Source organism: Gorilla gorilla, chromosome 3, assembly GCF_029281585.2.
Source record: "Gorilla gorilla gorilla isolate KB3781 chromosome 3, NHGRI_mGorGor1-v2.1_pri, whole genome shotgun sequence".
Lineage (NCBI taxonomy): Eukaryota > Metazoa > Chordata > Mammalia > Primates > Hominidae > Gorilla > Gorilla gorilla.
This window is the reverse complement of record NC_073227.2, coordinates 57,567,694-57,595,432: the sequence shown is the minus strand read 5'-3', so window position 1 is coordinate 57,595,432 and position 27,739 is coordinate 57,567,694. Positions and strand designations below refer to the sequence as shown.

At 35.5% G+C, this 27,739-nt stretch overlaps 1 pseudogene; it reads right to left on the bottom strand.

Annotated features, from left to right (window-relative positions):
* Positions 1–7,804: 7,804 nt before the first annotated feature.
* LOC109026448 (UDP-glucuronosyltransferase 2B10-like) lies at positions 7,805–27,377 on the bottom strand (annotated as a pseudogene).
* Positions 27,378–27,739: the final 362 nt, after the last annotated feature.

The window sequence follows — 27,739 nt, the reverse complement described above, 5'->3', positions numbered from 1 at the left end:
ATATTTGATAAGTATTCAAAGATCATAGTTGTGTTGTACATATTAGAAAGTTAGTTATTATTATATTTTAGGGGTTGGAGCATCTGAACTTCTCTCCTTGCTTGAGTTTTCCTCTCTTTCTTCTTCTTCTTCCTTTTTTTTTTTTATTTGAAATAGGCTCACTCTGCCTTTCAGGTTGGAGTGCAGAAGTGTGATCACAGCTCACTGCAACCTTAAACTCCTGGGTTCCATCAATCCTCCTGCCTCAGCCTCAAGAATAGCTAAGACTACAGGCATGCACCTCTGCACACTTCTATTTATTATTATTATTATTACTTTTTGCAGACACAGGGTCTCTGTATGTTGCCCAGACTGGTCTCGAACTCCTGGGCTCGAGGAATGCTCCGACTTTCCTCTCTGCAGCTGGTTGTCCTGATGTCTGCTCAGCTCCTAGCTGAAAAGAGGCCTTAGAGTGGGTTGCTCCTCTCTGCAGCGTGTTGTCCCGATGTCTCTGCAGGTCTCAGAAGCTCTCCACTGAGAAGGTAGTTCCTCTCTGCAGCTGGTCATATTGTCATCTGCTCAGCTCTGGCTGAACCCATAGTTTTAATGGGCCTCACTAGGGAGAAAGTGCAAGTTAATTGGTCTGTGAGCAGCCATGGGTGGGCCCAGAAGAGGCACCACAAGTTCCCACTTCGGTCCATGGGACAGACAGGCAACCTAGTCCCCAGCCTTCCGGCTTTCCCTCGTCCTGAAGATGGGGATCACTGGGGACCCACCCCCTTTTGCCCAGGAATCAGTCTGCCTCCTGCTGTCACTCATGGTGCCTAGGCTCAGTCCCAACTTTGCTATGAGATCAAAGTGGGCACTGACATCGGGAAGAAGCCAGGCAGTAAGATCAGGCACTTCTGAGCCTGTGAGGGCAGAGGAGCTTTCCCAGCAGGTGCTATCAATAATTTAAATGTTAAAGTAACTTTGCATTGCTGAGATTAATTTCACTTATTTGTGGTATATAATAACTTTTGTATGTTCCTATATTCAGTTTGCTAAGATATTATTGTGGAATTTTGTGTCTATAATCACAAGAGCTGTTAATCTGTAGTTTTCATTTTTTGTGATGTGTTTTTTGTGGTTTTAGTAGAAGGGGTCAATGAAATATGTTGGTAGTGTTTTCTCCTCTTCTATTATTAGGAGGATTGTTTTTTGAAGAATTGTTATGTTTTCTTCCTTGAATGATTTGTAGAATTCTAAAACAAAGCCTTCTTGGCCTGGGCTTTTTTTTTGGTGGGTTGTCTTTTGATTAGTAATTCAGTCTTTCTTTTTTTTATGGGTCTATTCAGGTTTTCTATTTCCTCTCCAGTTTATTCTATAGTTGTTCTTGTCTGCATCTACCTGTAGTAAAATTCTGACACACTGAGTTCGGAGGGGATGAAGGGGCAGTTTATGTTTGCAAAGTAAGAGGCGATCCCTGTTTTTATCAAGTCTTAGGAAATCTACTTGAATAAGTATTGCTTTGTATTGTGTTTTATATTTTTAGAACAATACATGGACAATTTAATTTTTTATATTAAAGCAATTTTTAATACTAAAAAGGTACTTAAATTGTATCATTTTCATAATCATGATGCTCTATTGGGATATTAACATTTGATAAGTCAATAGACTTAATTTAAAAACAAAGGTTTATGATATATTCTCAGTGTACTTGTGTAGTGTTAAATCAAGTTCAGCCTAAAGCTGCCTCCTACATGTTTTAAGTTTGGCCTGAAAGTTTCTCTGTACATCATGAACTTTGGCAAGTGGAGGTGTAAACAGACCATAGCCTACACTTGGGCCAGTCGCCACGTTTTGGCCAAATAAATGTAGCCAGTTATTTGAACTTTGTTTAAATAAGGTAAGCACTGAGCTTTAACCAATTCAGTTGTTCCTTTACCTCACTTCCACTTTTTGTATGTCACTTTCCTTTTCTTTCCATAAATCTTATTTCACCACGTGACTGCACTGGAGTCTCAGAGCCTACTCTGACTGAGGAGGCTGCACAATTTGTGAGTTGTCCATTGCTCAAGAGTTTAAACTCTTTTAAATTTAATTCAGATGAAGTTTGTTTTTTTAATCAGTATATTTATCAAGTCAGCTCTGAGTTATCTTTTGTTAACTCTCATATTTATATACACACACACACACACACACCATGCATACACACACACGTATTCTTTCTGTCATTTTGCTTTGTTTTATTGTGCTTCACAAATATGGCCTTTTTTTTTACAAGTTGAACCCTTGTGGCAACCCTACATTAAGCAAGTCTACCAATGCTATCTTTCCAATAGCTAACACATGCTAACAATGTGTCACTGTGGCATATTTTGGTAAATCTCACAAAGTTTCAAGCATTTTTGTTTTTATTATATCAGTTTTGGTGTCCTGTGGCCATTGCTTCTTGATATTGCCATTGTAATTTTTTGAGGGACATCACAAAATGCATGCATATAATATGGTAAACAGAACTGATAAGTGTTGTGTGTATTCTGACTTTTCCACCAACCAGCTGTTTCCCATTTATCTCTGTCTCCTCAGGCTTCCCTGTTTCCTGAGACACAACAATACCGACGTTAAGCAAATTAGTAACCCTACAAATGGCTTCTAAGAATTCAAAGGAAAGGAAGGGTCTCATGTCTCTCACTTAAAATCAAACTAGAAATGATTGAGCTTAATGATGAAGGTATGTTTAAAGCTGAGATAGGGCAAAAGCCCATACTTGTGCCAAACATTTAGCCAAATGTTGAATACAAATAAACTGTTGATGAAGGACATTAAAAGTGCTACAGCAATATACACAAAGGATAAGAATGTGTAACAGCCTTATTGCTTATATGAAGAAAGTTTTAATCTTCTGGATTAAAGATAAAACCAGTGAAGATATTTTATTCTGCCATATTCTAAACTAGAGCAAGGCTCTAACTCTGTACAATTCTGAAAAGTGTAAAAAATTTTCAGAAAAAAAGTTTGAATCTAGCAGAAGTTGGTTTATAAGGTTTAAGGAAAGAAGCCATATCCATAAAATAAAATGCAAGATAAAAGAAGCCTGTGTAAGTTATCCAGAAGATGTAGCTAACATAATTAATGAAGGTGGCTACACTAAACAATAGCTTTTCCATGTGGACAAAACAGTCTCCTATGGAAAGAAGATACCATCTAAGACTTTCAAAGCTATAGGGAAGTCAATGCCTTGCTTCAAAGTTCCAAAGGATAGGATGACTCTTTCATTAGATGCTAATGAAGCTGGTGACTGGAAGTTGAAACCAATGCTGATTTACCACGTGGAAAATCCTAGGGCCCTGAAGAAATATACTAAATCTACTCTGTACTCTATCAGTGGGATCAAAAAGCTTGGATGGCAGCATAGCTGTTTACAGCATAATTTACTGAATATTTTAATCCCACTTTTGAGATCTACTGCTTACGAAAAAATGTTCCCTTCAAAATATTAATGCTCATTGACAATAGGTCTGGTCACTCAAGAAGATGAGATATACAGAGATATTAATGTTGCTTTCATGCTTGCTAATACAACATTCATTCTATAGCCCTGGATCAAAAAGTAATTTCAACTTCTAAGTTATTGCATTTAAGAAATACATTTTGTAAGAATATAGCTGAAACTGACAGCAATTACTTTGTTGGATATTAGTAAAGTAAATTGAACATTTTATAAAAATCATTCATCTTCCTAGATGACATTAAGAACATTTGAGAGTCGTGGGAAGAGGTCAAAATATCGACATCACCAGGAGTTTTTAGGATGTTGATTTCAACCATCATGAATAATATTGACAGGGTCAAGACTTCAATGGAGGAAGTAACTACAAATGTGGTGAATATTGTAAGTGAAATGTAATTAGAAGTAGAACCTGAAGATATGACTGAATTGCTTCAATTTAATGATGAAACTTGAATAGATGAGGAGTTGCTTCATATGAATGAACAAAGAAAGGGGTATATTGAGATGAAAAATACTCTTGGTGAAAATGGCTTGGACATTTTTAAAATGAAAACAAAGAATTTAGAATATTACTTAAACTTATTTAATGAAGCAGCAGTAATGTTTGAGTGGATTGATTGCAGCTTTAAAAGAATCTCTACTAAGGGTAAAAAGCTATTATACAGCATTATTAAACAGCATGGCATGCTACACAGAAATTTTTCATGAAAGAAAAGATCAGTGAATGCAGTAAACATCATTCTTGTCTTATTGAAATTGTGATCCTCTACAAGTAAAGAGTACAGCTCACACAAGGATCAGATGATTGTTAGCATTTTTCAGCAGTAAAGTATTTTTAATTGAGTTATGTACATTTTTATACATAATGCTATTTCTGACTTAATGGAATACAGACAGTTTAGACATAACTTTTATATGCCATGGAAATACAAAACAATTGTGTAACTTGCTTCTTTGCAATATTTGCTTTATTGCAGTGATCTGAACCCAAACCTGTAATATCTTGAAGGTATGCCTTGCATTAGGGTAAACACTTAATGTGAGATCTACAATTTTAAAGATATTTTAAGTGTATAATACATTATTGCTAACTATGGCCACAATATAGTGCAGCAGTTTTCTTAAATTTACTCATCTTATTGGGAACTGGAGTAAAAGCCAATCATTCTATTCTTTAACAAAGAGACTGGCAGTCCCTGCCATAGAGATCTTTGGAATTTTGAGCTTGAGAGAGATAATTTAGGGTATCTGGTGGAAGAGATTTCAAAACAGCAAAGCATTCAAGATGTGACCTGGCTGTTTCTAACAGCATACAGTCATATATGTTCAAAAAAAAAGGTCTGAAATTGAAACTTATGTTTAAAAGGGAATCATAGCACAAGAGTTTGAAAAATTTGCAGTCTGACCATGAGGTATAAAAGAAAACCCCATTGAAATTCAAGCTGGCTGCCAAAATTACATAAGCAATGAGAAACTGAATGTTAGTAGCCAACACAATGGGAAAAATGTCTCCAGAATATTTCAGAGACCTTCATGGCAGCCACCCTTATCACAGGCCTTTAGGCCTAGGAGGGAAAAATTGTTTTTTGCTATAGGCCTTGGGCCCAGCTGCTCTGTGAGGCCTCAGGACGTGGCTCCCTGCATCCCATCTTCTCTAGCTCCAGCTGTGGCTACAAGGCATCAAGATACAGCTTGGGCCATGGCTTCAGAGGATGCAAGCCCCATATTTTGTTGTCTTGGATGAGGTGTCAGCCCTCCAGGTTCACAGAATACTGAAGTTGAGATTTGGGAACTTCTGCCCAGATTTCAGGGGATGTATGGAAATGCCTGGATGTCCAGGCAGAAGTCTGCTGCAGAGGCAGAACCCTCATGGAGAACCTCTACTAGGGAAATACAAAGGGAAATGTGGGGTGGAGTCCCCACACAGTTTCCCCACTGAGGCACTGAGTAGTGAGCTGTGAGAAGACGGCCATCATCTTCCAAAAACCACAATGGTAGATACACATACAGCTTGCTCTGTGCACCTGGAAAAGCCACAGGCACTCAATGCCAGCCCATGAAAGCATCCATGGGGGCTGTGCCCTCCTGTGGAGCCACAGGGGTAGAACTGCCAAAGATCACTGAATCCCATCAATTGCATCAGTGGGAACTGGATGAGAGAAATTGAATTATAGGAGATTTTTTGAAGCTTTAAGATTTAATGGCTGCCATATGGGGTTACAGGCTTGCATGGAGCCTGTAGCTCCTTTGTTTTGGCCAATTTCTCCCATTTGGAATGGGAATATTTACCAAATTCCTGTACCCCACTGTATCTTGGAAGTAACTAACTTGTTTTTTTTTTTTTAATTTTACAGGCTTATAGGTAGAGGGTCTTGCCTTGTCTCAGATGTGACTTTTGACTTAGACTTTTGTGTTAATACTGAAATGTGTTAAGACTTTGGTGTACTGTGAAAAGAGATATTGTATTTTGAAATGTGAGAATGACATGAGATTTGAGAGAGGCTGAGGTGGGGATAATATGGTTTGGCTTTGTGTCTCACCCAAATTTCACATTGAATTGTAATCCCCACGTGTCAGGAGAGGGACATGGGAGGAGGTGATTCGATCACAGGGGTGAATTTTCCCCATGCTGTTTTCATGATAGTGAGTGAGTTCTCAGTAGATATAATGGTTTAAAACTGTGGCACTTCTCTCTCTCTCTTTCTCTCTCATGTTGCCATATAGTACATGCTTTGCTTTCTCTTTGCACTCAACCATGATTATAAGTTTCCTCAGACCTCCCCAGCCATGAGGAACTATGAGTCAAATAAACTTCTTTTTCTTATAAATTACTGAATCTCAGGTAGTACTTTACAGCAGTGTGAAAACAGACTAATACACCATGTTATTTTAATTACACTAGCTCTAAATATAATTTGAAATAAGGAAATATGATGCCTTCAGCTGTTTCTACATTTTGCATATTGTTTTGGCTATTTAGAGTGTTTCCAGGATCATAAATTATAGTTTTTTTTTATAGAATATGTCATTGGGATTGTGATAGGGGTTACACTGAATCTGTACATCACTTCAGGTTGTATAGATACTTCAACATTATTAAATATTTCAGTCAACATAATATATCTTTCCAAATTAGTGTATTCTTTCCTTTCATTCATCAATGTCTTATAGTTTTTAGTACAGAAGTTTTTTTAATTACTTGGTTAAGTTTATTCCTATATATTTTTTATGCTATTATAAATTGGACTGTTTCTTGATAGTTATTTGTTAGTATACTGAATAATAACACAATTTTGTATGTTGATTTTATATCCTGCAAATTTACTGAATTTGTTTTACTTCTAGTAGTATTTTGTAGAGTCTTTACAGTTTTCCACACATACTATAATGTCATCTGCAAACAGAGGTAATTTTACTTCTTTTCTTATTTAAAAACTTGTTTTATTTTTATTTTTCTTGCTGATTTGTTCTAGCTAGGACTTACAGTACTATGTGAAATAGAAGCAGCAGGAGTGAGCATCATTACCCGGTTCTGATATTAGATAAAATTTTTTCAGATTTTTTAATTGAGTATGAATTTAGCTGTGAGGTTTTCATATGTATCATCCCTCATGTTAAGGTGATTTTCTTATATTTCTAGGGTGTTAAAAGATTTTTTTTTTACTCATAGAAACTGTTGAATTTTTCAAATGCTTTTATTTGCACCTATTGAGATAACAGTTGCTTATTATTCATTATTTTGTTAATGTGGTATATCATAATTGTTAATTTTGAACATTATCTTTCATTCTAGGGATAAACTTGTAATGTCTTTTAGGAAAGAAGTGACACTGAGTATGGATGCATAGAAGAAGCCAAACAATACTACTGTTCCTGCAATATCAATAGGAAGAATAGGAAGAGTGAGACTTCTTACACAATTTAATTATTGAATAGTTTCTTTGGCAACAGTAAAAAAAAATAGAAATCTGCTCAAAATGAAGCCAAAGTATTCTGAGCATATGAAAAACAGTACTGACACTGTAAGTGAACTTCTAAATATAGTAATTTCCACGCACAGTGTGTGAAACATCGTTAAGCTCAGTAAAGTTTTTTGTGTCATTTGTGAATTAGAATAATAACCTTAAAACCCCACAGGGTTTTTTTATTATTTTTATTTATCCTAGTTTTTAAATATTTGACTTGGAATATTTCCAACTTAAATAGATACTAAGTCTCTGGAAAAGAAGTTTTTCACTTAACAGGGTCAATTGTGAAATGATGTTTTGTCACAGGGGGAAGGAAATTTTCCATTTCCACCACTTCATGCTGCAATAAACTGGACAACTAATTTTTGGTCATTCTAGCTTCAGGCCTTTGATATAAGTAATCCTTTTTCTCCTTCTTTCCTGTTTTGACAAACTTTCAGAAACAAAACAGGCAATATTTTGTGATGATGAATATCACATTTGCCACACAGGCCAGCAGGAACCCAATCACATCCAAAGAGTGGTACTGAAACCAGGTGAGGTCACGGGCTACAACCCGAAGGTGTTTGGCTCCTTTGTGGCGCATGACAAACTCAATCCAGAAGACCGCTTGATCCCGGGGCTTCGTTGGCTGATCATGATGAATCCTTGATAATTTCAAAGCATTCTCTTTATAGCTAAGGATAAACAGAAAAATACCAACATAGAAAGTAATTTTTTTCCTAAATATATCAAGTCTATGGAAAGTCTTTGAAAAATGTTACACAAATAATTCAAAGTAAATATTATAGAATTGACATAGAAATTGAATGTTTTAAATTGGGCCATCATAGAAAGTTTGGTTTTAAATTATAATTTTATCATAGGCAAAATTTTTTTAAAGTGAAATGGAGTCAGGTGGGAAAGTTAACATCTTTCTACCAGAGGAAATATGATGAGCCACTCTAAGTGCTATAAATGCAATTTATAGCATTATAGCACTCTAAGTGCTATAATGCAATCTGAGAATGATCATTTTGATACACATAGTTTTTGAGAGACGGTTGTGCTCTCTTGCTCAGGCTGGAGTTGTTCCCTTTATCAGGGCTCACAGTAGCCCTGATCTTGTGGGCGTAAGCAATCCTGACAACTGAGCTTACTGAGTAGTTGGGACTACGAGCTCAAACACTCTGCCTGGCTTATTTTTAAATTTGTTTGTGGTAATGGAATCTCGTTATGTTGCCCAGGCTGGTCTTAAATTCCTGGACTCAAACAGTACTCCTGATTCACCTCCCAAAGTGCAGGGACTGCAGGCATGAACCACCGTGTTTGGACTATTTTGATATTTTAAGAAATAATTGTGTTCAGTGGTTGAAATGCCCTCTAACTAATCTCTCTGCTTCTACTCTACTCTTCTGTCTTCTGCTATATTTTCCTTCCAGAAGCCAGAATAATGTTTTTTTTTGAAACTAATGTCAGATTATGACACTCCACTGATTAAGATTTCCATCTGGATTCTCATCACATTAAGAAGAAAATCTGTAATGGGAAGACATGAATGAACACATGGAGGGGAACTACACACACTGGGACCTAGCAGAGTGTAGAGGGTGATAGGAGGGAGAAGATCAGAAAAAAATAATTTGTGTTTACTAGGCTTAATACCTGGGTGACAAAATAACCTGTACAACAAACCCCCAAGAAATAAGTTTGCCTATATAACAACTTGCATTTTTTACCCTGAACATAAAGTAAAAGTTAAATAAAAAATAAAATGAAAAAGAATGACATGTTTTTTAATAGAAAAAAAAGGGAATAAGATCTGTTTTTGGTCTACAGAACTTGACATGGTCAGGCACTGACAACTTCTCCTAACACTTTCCCCCTGCATACTCTCTTCTAGGGACACTGGGCTTCTATTAGTCTTGAAGCTCTCAAAGGCGTTCTCACCTTAGCCCCTTTACACCTTTTGTCTCCTCTCTCCCTTTTCGCAGCATTCTGTCTTGCAATAAAATGAGGCTTGCTTCTATCTCTTTTTGAGGCTTCCCCTTAAATGATACTTGTTAGAGAGGCTTTTCCTGGGCACACTATATAGTACCTGTAGAATTTTCTCCAGTGTTTCATGCTTATTTTGCTATTTAATTTCTAGAACTTTAAAATATTTTATATATCTTCTAAAATAAAATCTTAAGTATGAGATACATAAGATAAATATACACACACTAGTGAGTAACTCAAAATTTTAAGATTATGTTAAATATTATCCTGAAATAAAGACACCTACTTCTTAGGTTCTGGGTTATTAAAACCTGCCTAGAGGAACTCTCTCCTTTTGGACCATTTTAGTCACTGTTTTCATTCTCAATTTAAGTATTAACCTGACTTCTAATTTAATAAATTAGCATTACTTGTTTATAAAATTGAATTATATAATATATACTTATTTGTGTCTTTTTTTGTATAGCAGTTATTGGTTAATTACATTGCTGTATAGTATTCAGTTGATTGACAAATACCACACAGTATTTCTTTATTTTATAACTCATGGACACCTGGGTTGTTTACATTTTTGGACATTATTAGTTATTCTGGTATAAATATATTTATCTATATGTATGTCATTAGTTTTACATATTAATTTCTGTTAGATATATAATTGGGAGAAGAGTTGCTGAGATAAATGTGCATGTATAATTACAATATTTTGTTGACTGAATTTTTTAAAAATGTATTTTTAATTTCGAAAGTTTAGAGAATTTTTTAGTTATCATTCTTTGTATGATTTCTAATTTATTTCTAGTATAGCTAGACCACATACTTTTTATGATTTTGAATCTCAACAAACTAATTGAGCTTTGAGTTTTTGCCCAGCATATGATCAGTTCAGGTCACTATTTCCTATACTTTTAAAAAATGTTTATTTCCAGTATACACACAGGCACACACACACTATATGTGTATGTCTACACATAGAATATAGAATATTTGAAAATATTTGAAAGTATAGAATATTTGAAAATCATTCCAGTGAGTAGTGATCACAGAGAAAGTTCAGGGCAGGACATTACAGGAGAAAGTTAGTTTGAAATAGGAGAACTTAGTTTTAAATAAACAATTATGAGTTTGAATGATAATTTATTGGCAAATAATTCCTTACTCAAGTTTTAAAAGACAGTCACAAGATCAAGCTTTTCTTTAGCAAGAAATTCTTGCATCTCAACATAGAGTGGTATGTAAAGGTAAGAGTTTAAAAGCAGGGAAAATGATAAAATTGTATATTAGTTACTGAGACATGTCAACCTAATGGAATGAAACACAAATTGTTAATAGTAACTGTGAGAAATTAATTTAAAATTTGTATTTACTGATAATATCTGAGGTAGGAAAAAATGTACAGGAGAAAAGACATGGTTGTGGTTTCTGTCTTAATAAGCAGAAGGCTGATAATGACATTAGGTAAAATGAGTTTTAAAAAGCTCATCTAGCAAACGCATAAAGAGCTGATCACTCGGTGTTTTGAGCCCTCATGGAGATGATAGATGTCTGGAGAGAGAAACTAATGAGAGAAGAAAGAATAAGTAACCAGTTAGGCAGATAGTTAGGACAGGTTCTTGGTAGAAGTCCTCCCCAAAAAATGACAGTGTGGAAGAAATCAAGCTGCAAGCGCACATAAGGAAGCAAAGTCCAAAGCCCTTGTCTTCTGTGCAACCAGTGAGCTCCGCCTACACACGGTGGCCTTAGGTGAGCACATTCCTTTTCTTTCTGGGCACACTCGGATAAAGGAACTTGCACAGGGTGCTTGCCTAAGACAGACCTGTAGCTGTATAGATAAGGAAACTTACACAGAACCACACACGTCTGCAGTGACACATACGCAATAAGCAAAATAAAACAATATGCAGTAACTCAGGCTAAGGACCTGCATGCACACTAGAGAGAAGAGGTGGAGCTAACAAGAATTTGTATGTATGCAAATAAGACATCCAGTCCTAACCTGTTTTTCGTGCCTTATGTGAATGAAACACTCTGCCCTATGAGCTTTTTTTTTTTTATAAAAGTCTTTGGATTCAACTGTGAAATGAATGACAACCCTCTCAAGAACTCCTGGTAATACCTCAAACAACAAGACTGCTCCAGTGACCCTAGGCTGCTTTGGTGTAAAAAGTAAAGTAGAGATTCCTCTTCAAAGACTTCCCCTCCATCTAGTTAAGAATAAGTAGTAACTTCTCTTACAAGCAAAATTTATTCAAAGACCTGTGCTAACATTCTTAAATATCTGCTAACCATAATAAAGAAATCAATGTATTTTATGTTCTCAGCTCCCACAATTTAGTGTAAATGTTTGCCCTGGCATGCTTACACTGGTCCAAGCAAGCATTAGGTCATAGCCTGTTCCTCTTCCTTATTTGAAGGTGTTTTTACCTTTCTCAGTATACCACAAGTTACTTCTGCCTTCCTTTGTTCTCCTCTGCCTTTGCCTCTTTTAAAAAGTTCTAAGTTGTTAGCCAATCAGGACAAATACACAATGTGACGTCCTGTTCCTTCCAATAGAAACCCCGGACACAGCAGTAAGCTTGACGTGTCAAGTTATAAATGACCGTCTCCTTTATTTGGTGTACTCTCATGGCAAAACTGCTGATGTGTGCACCCTTTCTGCATAAAGTAAAAAAGAAAATGGCCTCGCTGAAGAAATTAAATTTATATTCCAGTGCTATTTCTTTACAGCACTGAAGAACAAAGATTTTAAAGATTCACTAACACACGTGACAAGGCAGAAACAACTCAACGTTAAAACATGTGGAGTCTCACTTACAATCAGCACACATTGATGCACCACACAAAAAAGCCTAGGCCACAGCTCGGTTCCTCCTTTTAAGAAAAGAAGTGTGAAAGAATTTAAGAATGAGGAAAGACAATGAGAAAAACTCCTTTGGAACAATTTTTTGGTTTCATGGGTCTTCCATTTGAAAGCATTTGTGTAAAATGGAGAAGTGTGAGGGCATTCCACGTCTAATGGTTTAGGAACACCCCCTAGTGCTGTGTTGCCATGGAGCTTTCAGAAGATGTGGTTGTTTAAAAGTGTGTAGCAGCTCCCCCCACCTTCCTCCTGCTCCAGTCAGGTAGGACATGTTGGCTTCCCCTTCACTTTCTCATAATTATAAATTTCCTGAGGCCTCCTCAGACAGGGTACCTATACAGCCTAGGGAACTGTGAGTAATTTAAACCTCTTTTCTTCATAAATTACCCAGTCTCGGGTAGTTCTTTATAGCAATATGAGAACAAATTTTAGAACAAGTGTGAGAACAAAGTAATACAGAAGATGTGAGAACAATGTGACAGCAAACTAATACAGAAAACTAGAGAGGTGGGGCATTTCTGTAAAGATACCTGAAGATGTGGAAGCAACTTTGGAACTGGGTAATGGGCAGAGGTTGGAATAGTTTGGAGGGCTCCTAAAAAGACAGGAAGATGAGAAAAAGACAGGCAGATCCACAGGGCCAGAGCTTCCCAAAGCCTTGAGAGGCCTCCTATTGCCCTGGTATGCCCTGGATGTGAGACATAGAGTCAAAGGAAATTATTTTGGAGCTTTGAGATTGAATGAGTGCCCTGCTGGGTTTTGGACTTGCCTGGGGCCTGTAGCCCCTTTGGTCTGGCCATTTTTTTTCTTTTAAAATGGGAGCATTCACTCAGTTGCTGTATCCCCACTGTATCTTGGAAGTAACTCACTTGTTTTTTATTTTCCAAGCTCATAAGTGGAAGGGACTTGCCTTGTCCGAGATGAAACTTAGGATTTAGACATTTTGGGTAATTCTGGGATGTGCTAAGACTTTGGAGGACTGTGGAGAAGGCATGATTTTGTTTTAAAATGTGAGAAGGACATGAGATTTGGGAGGGTTCAGGGCTAGAATAATAAGGTTTGGCTCTATGTTCCCACCCAAATCTCATTTTAAAATGTGATGTGTTTCAGCTGTGTCACCATCCAAATGTCATCTTGAATTATAGTTCCCATAATCCCCATGTGTTTTGGGAGGGACCGGGTGGGAGGTAATTTAATCATGGCAGTGGTTATTCCCATGCTGCTGTTCTCATGATAGTGAGTGAGGTCTCATGAGATCTGATGGTTTTATAAGGGGCTTTTCCCCCTTTTGCTCAAAGGACATGTTTGCTTCCCCTTCTGCCATGATGGTAAGTTTCTTGAGGCTAGCCCAGCCATGCTGAACTGTGAGTCCATTGAACCTTGTTTTCTGTATAATTTACCCAGTTTTGGGTATGTCTTTATTAGCAGTGTGAGAATGAACTGTTACAAATTGTTATCTTCAGTGCTAGAGGTGGAGGCTGGTAGGAGGTGATCGAATCATGATGGTGGTTTCTAATGTTTTAGCACCATCCTCCTAGTGTTATCTTGTGATACAGCTCTCATGAGATCTGGTTGTTTAAATGTGTGTATCACCACCCCCAACCTTCACGCTGCTCCAGCCATGTAGAATATGTTGGCTTCCACTTTACCATCTGGCATGATTGTAAGTTTTCTTAGGCCTCCTCAGTCATGCTACCTATACACCCTGTGGAATGTGAGTCAATTAAACCTCTTTTCTTCATAAATTACACAGTCTCAGGTAGTTCTTTTTAACAATGTGAGAATGGAGTATCAGACTTTCTAGTGCTCCAAATAGTTACATATTATGTTCTGTTTTGCACATTTTAAACGGATGGCCAAATTACGTTAAGTAAAAATTTAGACCCAAAGGCTGACATGTACTAGAAAATTTCTATGTTCTCTATTTTTCTATTTTTTTCCCCTACTTGCTTTAAGTCTACTGTTAGTTTTCTACTGATAAAAAAAAAATCACTTTTTGGCTAGGACCATTGTTTTGGTGTTTTTTTTCTTTTTATTATTATTATTATTACTTGTAAACCAGTGAGTTTGTATCAATATCTTATGTCTGGAGTTCTAAAGTAAAAGCTCTAGAATCTTTGTTATGAGTGTGTATGTGTCCGTTTATCTGCACATACGTGTATTTTTTGTGTGTTATAGCGACAAGGAACCAAATTAAATTAAAGTTAAGGAGACCTCATAAATTAAGGAAATAATAAGCCTAATGGCTTTTCAAGTCCATGTGACTTAAGTAAAATTTTTAATGAATAAGCTAGCTTTAAAATTATTGGTAAAGTAATACTAGAGATGTCTTAAGAATTGTCAGCATATTTCTTTCCACTTATTGATCAAGTGGTTTCATACTTATTCCTGCCAAATATTTTTTTTTCCTGCCAAATATTGTAAGGTGCCAAAATTTGGCCTAAGGTTTGTAATACTATGAACCCAGCCCAAAACAGAATGATCTTTGCTTGTGTAATTTTTAGTAAAGAAGACATTTAATATTATTGGTTTAGTGAAAGCAACTAAATCCTGAGTTATTGGTAAAATACCCATATATTTAACCTTAAGTTTCTTAGTTAGGTAAATACCTGAAATTCATAGGGTATAAAAATGTTTAACAGCAACAAAAAAATAATTAAATGATGACTGTCACAGTTTTTATAAATAATCTAAGTAAACTATTAAATAAATGTATTACGTGACTATAATAAAATGAATGTCATATAATTTGGAATCTAAAATTATATTAAATAATAGACATATGTTAAATGTATGGGTACTTTTCAATTTCAAAAATTATAAGCAAACTTTAAAAAATGGTTTTTTATTAAAAGACAATTATTTTTGTAGTTCAAAGTTTATTTAAACATTATTTATAATACAAGGCAAAAGACACTAGGGAATAAGAGAGATTTAAAGAAACATAAATATAAATAGGTACCTTTGGTAAGAAAGATTACAAGAAAACAAATCTTGTATGATAAAATAACAGGTTAAGAAGATGTATGTTTAAGACAAACCCCAAAGCCGAAGTATGTTATGAAGAATCTGTTAAGTCATAGTAAGTTTAGTAAAATGAAATTTATTTAAAAAAATGTATAAAACATATGATTAAGTAGGCTATAATTAAAATGAGATTATAATAGTCTTCCTGGAAATTGGATATTAATATTAAAATTAGACAAATATAAAACTAATGAATTGGTTATCAAAATTTGTATTAAAATATTGAGTTATTCAATGCAAGAATCTTTCAGTTTTTAAACTGTATAATCAGTGTAATAGAAATTTAGTTTCTGCTGAACCCTGCTGCTTCAGCTCTTTCTCTGTTTTGAGAAGGCCTGGGATGGTAACTCTCTCCTTAAACTTTTGTTAAATTCTGTAACATTTCTTTTTATTATTAGTCTGAAGCAAAGGAGACAGTTTTGAAAACAGGCAAATGAAAAACATTTTTCAATCTGCCTGCTGAAACCAGCTCAGTCGTGGAGACACTAACCCAGTGGTGCTAGAGGAATTAAAGATACAAACACAGAAATATAGCGTGTGGAGTGGGAAATCAAGGGTCTTACAGCCTTCAAAGCTGAGAGCTTCGAACAGAGATTTACCCACACATTTATTGACAGCAAGCCAGTGATAAGATTTACTAAAAGTATTCCTTATGGCAAATAAAGGGATGGGCTGAAATAAAGGGATGGGCTCTGGCTAGTTATCTGCAGCAGGAACATGTCCTTAAGGCACAGATCGCTCATGCTATTGTGTGTGGTTTAAGAATGCCTTAAGCGGTTTTCTGTGCTGGGTGGGCCAAGTGTTCCTTGCCCTCACTCCGGTAAACCGCAAACCTCCCAGCGTGAGTGTCATGGCCATCAAGAGCATGTCACAGTGCTGCAGAGACTGTTTCTGGCCAGTTTTAGGACTAGTTTATGGCCAGATTTTGGGGCCTGTTCCCAACATCTGCCTTTGTCTGTATGTCTGTTATGTCTATATATTACTTGTGTCATGTGGAAGTGATATTTCAACATCAAAATATATGAAAGAGCTCTAACCAACTGACTTAAAGAAAAGTTAATTGCTTATCACACTAATAAAAGCTAGCTTGGATACCTTTGAGTTCACATGACTATAGCAATATTTGGTAACATTAATTTGGAAAATTTAATCTCAAATTTCTCTCCAATAGTTTAAAATCTGAGTCATGTTATGTTAAATTAAGTAATCCCCAGTATGGTCACTGAGAATTTAGGTTACAAAGAGTTAAAATAGTTGTAGAATAAAAAGTTTTTTTGGGTGAGGTTTATAAAAACAGAAGGATGTGATTTTTGCTATTGAAAATGTAATTTTTTTCTTTATGTTTTATTATACTTTAAGTTCTAGGGTACATGTGCACAATGTGCAGGCTCATTACATAAGTATACATGTGCCATGCTGGCCCACTGCACCCATCAACCCATCATTTACATTAGGTATTTCTCCCAATGCTATCCCTTCCCCCTCCCCCTACCCCACGACAGGCCCCGGTGTGTGATGTTCCCCACCCTGTGACCAAGTGTTCTCGAGGCTGAGTCAACTTAAAATTTATATATATACATATATATATATGTGTATATATATATACATATATATGTATATATATGTGTGTGTATATATATGTGTGTATGTGTGTGTGTATATATATGATGTATATATGATATATATATGATATATATATGACCAGATGGATAAAGAGAAGAGTGAAAACTCAGGAAATGAGAAACTTTTGACTCTCAGGTGGCTACATGGTCTCCCATCTTCAGAAGCTGCAGCTGGGCTGCATTCAGTTACTAAAGGTAAAAGTTACCAGTGGAATTTAGAGATGGATGATAGACATACTCCCAGGGAGTTAGTTCAGTGAATGCATAACAAAATGGAAACTAATAAGAAAACTACGAAATGTTAATTCCCTTGGTTATTGCTATCTGTAATCGCTAAAATGAAAGTAAAAGAGTGCGGAGTTTTGCCTTAAGGCTTGACCAAATTTACATGTGGACTCTCAGCTCAGGCCACTAGCTTCAAAGCTAGACACACACACAGGCACACACACACACACACACACACACACATCTTAAGCCAGGGCAACAAAGTTACCTTTGAGACCTGTAGTTACCAAGAAGATAGCCAATGCAGTTAAATAGAAAAAGAAGTTAACTATTAAAGCCAGAGGGTATAATGTAAAGAAATTGCTCCTTTGTAGAATAATATAATCAGTTTCCTGAGAAACCTTTACTATAATGGACTGGAAAAATAACTACTTTAAGGACAATATTTTTTATTTTAAATGCTACAGAATGAAAAAGCATGGGTTTATGCAGGTCCCACAGCTCACGATTAAGCAATCACTGAGGAGTATATGTGACCCAGCTTCACAAGCAGCCTAGTGGACTGAATAATTGCCACCGTAAGGTTTGATTACCCTGAGAAATGGACTGCCCAACTCACCCTGTAAAATTCCAGGTGGAGTTCCCCAGATGAAGCACCTGATATGCTTCATATGCAAGCCATATGGAACTGGCTTTATGATGACCAGAATATTATTCAATTAAATATACCTATTACCCTGGTCATAGTAAATGCTATGGTTAAGGGGGCCCCTTCTACCTGGGCATCCCAGGTGACATTACTCCTGCAGAATCAAAGAGCTGTTTGAGAAGCCTTCCCAAATTTGCTGTCCCCCATGGATCTTACCGATGTTATTAAAACATTAGGGTAATTAAAAAATTGGGCAAGGTAAAAGGGAGTCAAAGGACTCATCTATCATGGTGGAAATCTTTAGATGATTATTAAGAAATAAAATAAATAAAATAAAAATTGATAGGGTAAAAACAAAGGCTTTTACAATGCTATAAAAGTGGGGTGAACAAAAGGGAGCTCCTGCTGGTCTTCAAACATTATAGGGACCTACACCAGTTTTTTTGTATTTGCCTTAGATTGGATTTTTTTTAAGCAAAGTTTGTAATCTAATGGGAAAGCTGACATTGCCTGCGCAATGTTGAGGCAAGTTTAGATAAAAAATTGATAAAAGGGCTTGAGTCTCTTGGATCAACCCTCTTCTGGGAGGGTTAATTTTTTACCAGAAAGGTAAATTGGTTTGAAGATAAAGAAGAAAAGCTCCTGGGATCAGAGCATAAAATTGTAAATGTTGAGAGGATTATGAAATTTGAGATGTTTAAACAGGTTATATTTAAGGTGGTTGTGATTCCTTTACCTAAATGTTTTATGAAAATGGGTATTCTATCTGAATGGGGGAGATTTTCCTGATGTAGTTGTATAAAGTTGAAGGCATGTAAACCTGCTCTTTGAAAAATGCTATTTGGACAGCTAAGTGAGTACTAGCTAAAGTGCTGGTTGAGACAAATCCTTCACTTCATAGCCCTTTGTGGAAAGTTTATTTGGGCTTATGGCAAAAGCCTGTGAGCACTTTCAAATGACAATTTCTGGGACTTTGGACTAGAGAATTTCCACTTGAGAAGTATTTACAGCTTTGCTATGGGATGTTAACTGAAACTACTTCTATGCTAGTGGAAATAATGGTGACTGAAAGAGTTCCATGATAAAATAAAAATGGTTTATACAGAATCTTGCTACCTGGGATGCAAGAAAGACATATTTATGAACAGGTAGCCTCTTTTTCTCCTTAGGATGGACTCTGACTATGCGAGGAGCTGTTATATTCTACAGTGCTTAATAAAAAGCTCTCGTATTACAAGAGCTGCTTATCTTGTGAATGGCAGTTCAAAGGTGAATAGATGCCTTCTTGTTTGGAAAGCTGCTGCTCCAGTTAAAGAGGAGTCAAAGAAAGATTTTTCTTTTGAGTTTTTTATAGTTTAGAGCAATTGGGTAAAATTTGCTTTTGTAAGCAAATTTACCTCTCTGAGTTCTCCAAAATTTGCAAACTGTTCATGAGTCTTTTGATTGTGTGATAATATTGTTATTGGTATAAGTTTAGTAAAAAATATATGTTTTTAAAATAGGACAATTGGAGACACCAGTTATTTTACCAAGGCTTTGACTAGAATAACGTTTTTAGGTAAAGTTCCAGTAAAGCTAACTTGAAAAGAGCCTATGTGGCCAAACAATTCTTGCTGAACTTTATGTGAATAATAAGGCCAAGTATAATAATCCTGAAACTTATTTTGCACACAAATTGATCTTACTATACCTTTTTTTTAGTATGAAAAGCAACTAGAGAGAGAGACATTGTTTCAAAAGAAAAGTCACTTTCGTTTTTGAGTGCAGGTTGAATCATGACTCATTTCTTGGCTGCAATAATCTCCTAAAGAATACCAGGTTATCATTTTTCTTCATGTTTTTATTTGGCACCCTAATGGAATAGTTTTTTTTTTCTCCTCTGGCACCCACATTCTCTTTTGTCAAATTATTAATGTTATTAATGTCTCCCCCTAGTTTTAGTTCTGAGAAAATCAGAATCATGCTATTCTGAAGACTAGAGATGATTTGATAAACCCTGTTAATCTCCTTCATTTGAAATCCTATTGGGATTGATTTGTTTTTTACTGCAAATGGCCTTCTGTAAAACATTACAAGTACCTTCCCTCTATGTCCAGGGACTACCACAGAAATGGTGGGACCATGAGATTGTAAGGGCCAGTTTTGAGGGATAGAATTAATTCAGACCCTCCAAATCAGGAAGGGGAGATAAACAGCTGGTAAAACTAGGAACTTTGCTTTCTGAGCTATTATATGACACATTTTTATTTATCCCAACCATAAAGAATTTTCTGCTTCCTGTAGAACTAAAATAAAGTTATTACAGAGGCAATATTATGATACCTCATGACAAAATGTCCTGGATATAATACTCACAATTATGAGATTTTATTTAGATAGATACATATTTGAAACAATTTTTTAAGCCACATTAGATTAAATTACTAAAAGACTTCAAAAAGTCTTGCAGCACAGCAAAAGCCTCTAAATTGCAAAAAAGCATTTTTAACAATGTCCATATATTGTATAGCTGATTGGTATAAGTCTATAACTAAAACAAAGACTACATTAGCTATACATATAACAATTTAAGATAAGTTAGTTTTTTAACCTCAACTTTGGCTTTTTGTTTCTTGGGTTTTATGTTACTTTAAACATTTTAAGAGTTAATTATAATGCTTGTCCATATTCATTCCTGTCTGGTCTAGAACATTTAAGTTGACTGTAAATATGTTGGCTCTAAGTCTCTTAGCCGTAGGTGTCTCAACCACAGACAGTAGGAACCCAGGGCACATGCCATCCCAACAATGCTATGGAACAAAATAAGAGTTTGCTGGCCATTGACCTTGCCTCTGGCAAACCCTGGCAAGAAGGGGAAAAATGTTAATGAAAAATAATATTCTAAGGCCCACAATCATCTGAATGAACCCTTCCGCTCACAAAGGGCATTCCGAAGTTAACCTGAAAAGCTAGTTCAGGCCATTTTGGAAATGGGAGAAATGAGACATGCTCCATTAAAGCCTCCTCCATTTTGGAATTCAGGAAAAGCTGACAGCATTACATCACCACAGAACAAAATACTGCTAGAATACACTGTTTAAGTTTGAAAAGAAACATTTTTTTCTATTGATTCTAATGCTTTAGACAATAAGATAATTCTTTCCAACTGCCAATCAGAAAATCTTTGAATCTAAATATGACTTTTAGAATCTTACTTGCAGTTGCCCCACCTTTTCAGACCCAACCCACGTATCATTTACATGTATTGATTGATGTCGAACATGTCTCTAAATTGCATAAAACCAGGTTGTAGCCTGAGCACATTGGGCACATGTTCTAAACAGCTGAAGGCTGTGTTATGGGCCATTAGTCACTCATATTTGGCTCAGAATAAATCTCTTTGAATATTTTACAGAGTTTGACTCATTTCCTCACAATAATTTGACACTTGAACATGTGGGAGCTCCCAGAACACCCAGGACCCCCAAAATGTTTCCTGAACTTGAAACTAAAGTACCAGAAGGGGCCCATTGAAGGCCTTTCAAACTTTAAGCTCCTCTGATGGAACTGGTCAGTCCTCTTGAGCCCTGGATCTCCCTTTGGTTGACAGACATCAATTTTTCCTCAATTTATTTTTTTCCTAGGAAGTTGTTGTTTAGGATTCTAATTCTAGTTCTGGGGTGCGTTCTGAAGAGTCTCCTCCATTGCCTTTTATCCAAAAGATAAACTCAATTGGCTTGTCTGCACATTTACATGAAGATAGAACTGTCATTTTTATAGATAAACGAGGGACTGAGCTCCTCAGCTTTGAAGAGAAAGAACATTTTGCTCCTCCCAGAAAATGGGCCGTGGATGACCAGAGGCTAAGTGGGAACATCTAGATGTTTGACTCCCATCCCCGTTATGTGCAGTGCCCCTACAGAAGATGCTCCAACATAATTAGTTTCTTCTGTGTTTAAATGTTTTTAACTGCTGAGATATTTAAAAGCTTGTAGAAGCAATCTCTAAGAAGCAGACACATCATATTATTGCAATTTTTGTAGTTCAATTTACTATGGAATTTTTATGACTCTCCATCAAGTATACCTTCATGTTCATATATTTTCCTAAGTATATATGTACATATCACTTTATGTAGAAAGTCTTCCTCAAATTAAACTAGTGAAAATATTACTTGTTCACTCATGGATAGACATAGATTTATGTATCTGGATATATGGTCTAAAAATTTCAAAGAAGATCTATTTTCAGAACATACCTTATTAGGAAAGTATATTCTGATATATTCTGATGCATTTTCAGAAGATACTTCATTAAGAAAATATAAACAGACTAGAATTTAGCTTTTGTAGTACATGTTGAGCATCATTGTCTCAGACTCATATTTATCTATAAGTTTTCCCTCTTTAATAAAAAGACATTACTATAATAAAGTGCACGAATGCATTACTTTTTTCCTTTCTTACACTTCATTTTTTTCTTTCTAGTGGCATGACTATATGTTCAAAGTTTAATAAAGTAAAATATTCAGTGTATATTTCTTTTCTAGATATTAAAATGATTTGTTTTATAACCAATTGTTGATAAAAATATTTTTTATAGAAAAGAGAACTATAAAAATATTTTTCATGTGTTAGAAATGATCATTATGCCTCTCTTCCATCCGATTGTTCAGGCACATCTCTTGTCAGACAGAAGAACTGCTCTTAAGTTGATTTCTTTCTTCTCTGTGATTTGCTTTGCAAACCTTTTTCTGAATCCAGAGGCTGTAATGACCAATATTTAAAGGCAGGATTTGGAGATCTTTTGCCATTTATTACGCTTTCTTCAACATAGGTTTTAAAAATTATTGCACAGGATATTTGGCTCTTTATTCCATCTACAATTTATTTTTTCATATTATGATGGGAGAATAAGTAAAATGATTATATATATTTCTGATTTGTGTATCCTCAGTATTCCCGGTATTAAAGAAGTCGGAAATGTCTGGCTTAACAAAATAAGGCCAAGAAATAGTGAGATCTTGTTGCAGGAGAGAAATCATGTAACATTATAATCTACAGAGACTGGGCTAAACCTGTGGGACCATGTCTATAATGCCTAACTAAAGGGAACTAGCCTCCTCCTTTATTTTGTGTATTATTATCCAGTTACAAAGGGTCATTACTAAAGTGAAAATAGTAACTCAAGCATATTTAAGGCCTCATGTGGAAAACATCTTTAGTCTTTCTAACCAAGGATTTTACCAGGTTGCATAGTTTTGTATAGGAAGTCAGTTACGACCATCTATAATTTTAAAGCAAAGAACATTTCCATTAAGAACTATTTTGTATTTCATGAAGGATTTGAATTTTAAACTCCCAGGTAGCACAAAAGACTTGCATAAACACCATGTTGAGAGACTTGGCCAAGTTTAGCTTAACTTATACATGCACTAGGTCATGAATTTGTCTTTAAAGGTCACCCTAACTTCCATGGTAGGTCTTGGCTCAAAAGAATATGATCCTGCCAAACTGCAAAACATACACTGTCTAACCCATGTTGCCTAATAATTTTCAATTATTTCCCTCTTAATTTTATGTAATTTTTCATTTCCACGTAACCCACTAGTTCCTTGTTTTCCTCATTTTTATTCATATCAGTTTTCTCTTTAAAAGCCTCAGTTACCTTTGTCTTAGTTAGAGTTCAGTTCAATTTATACAGTAGTCTCTATCTCCTACTTCAGTAGTCAGAATAAAATCTGTCTTGCCATTTTTAAGAAGGATCTTGCTCTGTTTTTCTTTGACAGGGACACATATAATACATATCATTGTTATTTGTTTGTATAGAAGAGTATTCTTTACCTACGTAACAAACCTGCACATCTTGCACATGTATCTCTGAACTTACAATAAATGTTGGAAATGAAAAATAAAATAAAAATAAAAAAGAGGTTTCTAAAAATGCACAGTAGAAATGCACTATTTCTGACCTTCACAAATAAACGGCCTGAGTTTCCAGTGAATCTCATTTTTTTTTAGCTTAGAAATATACATGACTAAGCATTAAAATGGAATTATTTTAGGTTTTCTGAAATTAAAATTGTATATTACTTAATATTTAACAAAGAATAAAATATTTGAATAAATCAGGAAGGCCCAAGTCTTGTGAAATATAGAGGAGAATTTTGCCACACCTTGATGACTAGTGGTGGCATTAAATGTCATGACCTTCCCTATCATGCCTGCCTGCCTTAGATATCAAACAGTGCTACCTTCTTTTTTTTCTTTCTTGTCTTAACAAACTTTTGATAATCAAACAAGGAACATATTATGAAAAAAGAGTAAAAATTGCCTCGCAGGCCAGCACAACCAGAGAGCAGTGCTGGAACCAGATGAGGTTTTTCGCAGGTGGCGGCAAGTACTTGGCTCCTTTGTGGCGCATGACAAACTTGATCCAGAAGACTTTTTGGTCCATGGGCTTCATAAGCTGATCATAATGAATGACTGATAACCATATAACACTCTCTTTACTGCTAAAGGAAAATCAAATAGACATAAACTTATGGAATATAAAATATAAATATGTGAAATTTTTGTGTAGATGTTAACAATTAGTGCCACATAAAAGTAGATGAAAAATAAAATATTTTATTTCCTGGTGGTTATAGAGATTTTGGTTTATGGGTTAGAATTTGTTGGATGCATAAGATTTCAAAATGTGAAAAGAGAATTTAAGAGAGAACAAGTATTTCTATCCTAGAAATTAAAATTAGTTAAGTCTAAAGGATAAAAAGAAATCATTTGAGGGTACAGAGGTTGAATTAGTCATTAATGAAATTGTAACGAACCTGGTGTGCATGTTTCGAAATAGTATCAAAGTCTAGGGATAGGAGACAAATCTGTGACAAGGTTCAGGTACATGTCAGGGCAAAGCTGATAAGAAGTTGACATTGATCAGGAATTGGTGTTGACATTACATCAGTGAATTAGTGATTAAAAATGTAAAAGTAAATGGCCTTAGTTTGAATCATGACCTGATATCTACTGATCCTTTTTTTTTAATGTATCTGTTCCTAGTTTTTTTTTTATTGTTAAATTGAATGAATAAGAATGGTACCTTTCTTATTTGATTATTGTGAGTAGTAATGTAATGATTTTTAGGATACTTGGTAGAATTATTCTCATCATAAAGAGAATAAGTAGATGTTCACTATTATTACTGTTTTACTTGCATTGTGATTTTAAAATCTAAGTGGTGCTTAATATTTTACTTTGAGGCATTGTAGTTCCATTTATTTAGAGTGTTGAAATAATTATTGACTAATAAGGAATAAGGATGAATATAAGTATGAGGCTTACCAAGTCAAAAATCAAAAATTGCTAAAGCATGGCACTGTAGCAATATCAATGGAGGTAACTTCTCTCTTTGATATTTAAAAAACAGAGTAAGAAGACTATGTTTTCTTAGAGGAGGGCATTAATCCTGATACATATTTTTAATACAATTGGGAAAAACTATAACCAAGAAGTTACATAATACAAATTACCAATATAATGCATGTCATTTCATATACAATGTGCATTAACTAATTAAAAATTATTTTTCAACACAGCATTATATTTATTAAAATTTATTCATATTACCAATATAATAGCAATAGCATAACTGAAATTAATATATGTATTGAAATAATTTAAAAATCCTCTATTTCTGGTTTCAGACATTTTGACTATTAAATGGGAATATTCCAATTTATCTCTTTCAAGCCAATTATTTCTCAATTTTATAAATCTTCCAAATAAGCAAAAGCAACCACAACCATAAGAGCAAAGAATATGGCTACATTTATAAAGTATTTTCTTTTTTCAATAATTTTTAAAGGCAAGTTTGAAAGCTTTAGTTGCTTGCAAGTTATCAGTGATGGGATCAAAATGTAAGCATAAAAATTTGGAAAGCATTAAATATAATGGGAATTAGAGATAGATTGTCATGCTGATTTACTGAAAATAAATTATTTTACAAGAGTTTTAAAAACATGGAAAAAGGGTAAGTAAAGTGAGATGATGGACATGTTTATTTACTTCTTTATGGTAGTCTTTTAACTAAGTATTTGTATCCCAAAATATCACTTCACATACCTTCAATAGACAAAACAAAATTTATTTAAAGGCTAATATTTGATGAGATCTCATCCTAAAAGACCCTCATAACCGTGCTGAAAATTAGTCAGTGCTGTAATAATGTTCATGCTTCTTTCCTTCAACTTTGTTCTCAGTCTTCCTTATCATCTTCCTGTTACCATCTTCAGCAATTCCTCTTATTTCACTTTTTGGCTATTTTAAAATGTATGTACTATCCTAAAATCTCTGACAAATGTTTCCACTAAAACCACCAAAAAAACAGATTGTGATACTCACAGTGGTTTATTGACAATTGTCTTTAAGCATTACCAAAAAAAATGTACTCAGTGCTGTGTTCCTGTTTAAAGTCACTGCCTTCATGTGAGAAGTTATCAACACATGCTATGTAGTTAAAAAAATACATTCATGAAGAGTCATTAATGACTGCTTTTCATGCATTGATCAAATCTATAGTTGACATTGTTTTTGAGTCTACTCTAACAGCTTATGCCTTAGCCTTCATGTGAGCAAACTTATCAGGTTAATTTACAAACAAAGAAGGCCCACCACAGGGATCCCATGGTTGATCCTCTCAGGTGCCATTGGCTCCACCATGAGGTATAAAAGCTTTGGTTTTTAGATGACCTAGGATTACATAAATTTTTGAATAATTATTCGTGGTGAGTCTCAGAATTAAAATGAGCAATGCTCAATATGAGGCAATGAAATGGGCAGTGTTCTCTAGATAACAAATTACTGCAACAGTAAAACTGCATTAAAATTACTTTCAGATCTCAAGAAAGAAGCACCAAGTTCTCTGGGGCAATAAGTGAAGGCTACACATTGAAGAAGTGGTATGTGACTTGAGACTTGAAGAATGAGTACAAGATTGTCAAATGGACAAATAGAAAGAGCACACTGTGGATAAAGAAAACTGCATATCCCCTACTCTAGCCCCCCAAAAAGCAGGATGCATGCTAGAACATCTACTTGCTATCTGAGTTGTAAAAGTAACTCCACATTTGCATCAAAAATATTAGTATAGATGATTACAAGAATGCTATACAGGATATAAAACTAAAAACTGCTTTACAAATATTCAAATATCAAAGTTGTGTTGTACATATTAGAAAGCTAGTTATTACTATATTTTATGGTGGAAGGAGCATCTGAACCTCTCTTCCTGCCTGGCTTCCTTCTGCCCGGTATGCGATGCTCTTTTAGTTTAGCAGTCCATAGATGGCTTGTGTTAGTCAGCTCAGTTAGACACCTGCCTTATCACAGGAAAAAAGGGCTTTCTATATCAGGGATTCTTGCCTTGGTTTATCAGAAGAATGGGATTGTCGTGCGCTTGAAGAATGAGTGCAAGGTTTTATTGAGTAGAAGTAGTTCTCAGCAGTTGGGGGAGCCAGCAGGCAGACGGATTTCCCCTAGAGTAGGGCTGCTGAGCAGCCTGACTTTTCTTCAATTGCCCCAGCCAAACTCTGCATTGTTCTGCCGGTTGATGGCCTGCCTGCGTGCTCCCCTGGATGTCCTTTTGATGTCCAGCCACTTGTTTCTTCTTCTGCTAATCCACTCGTTTTGACGTCCAGCCACTTGTGTGCTTGCCTGCTAGAGTCTCAGGAGTTTTATAGGCATATGATGGGGGCGTGGCAAGGCAGAGTGGTCTTGGGAAATGCAACATTTGGGTGTGAAAGCAGGAGTGCCTGTCCTCACCTAGGTCCCTGGGCACAAGCCGAGGGTGGAGCCCTTGCCAGGGACCCACCCTTCTCCTCCCTGCAGTTCCCTGCCCCTCTTCCATATCATTTCTTTCTCCTCTTCCTCCTCCTCATCCTCCTTCTTCTTCTGAGAA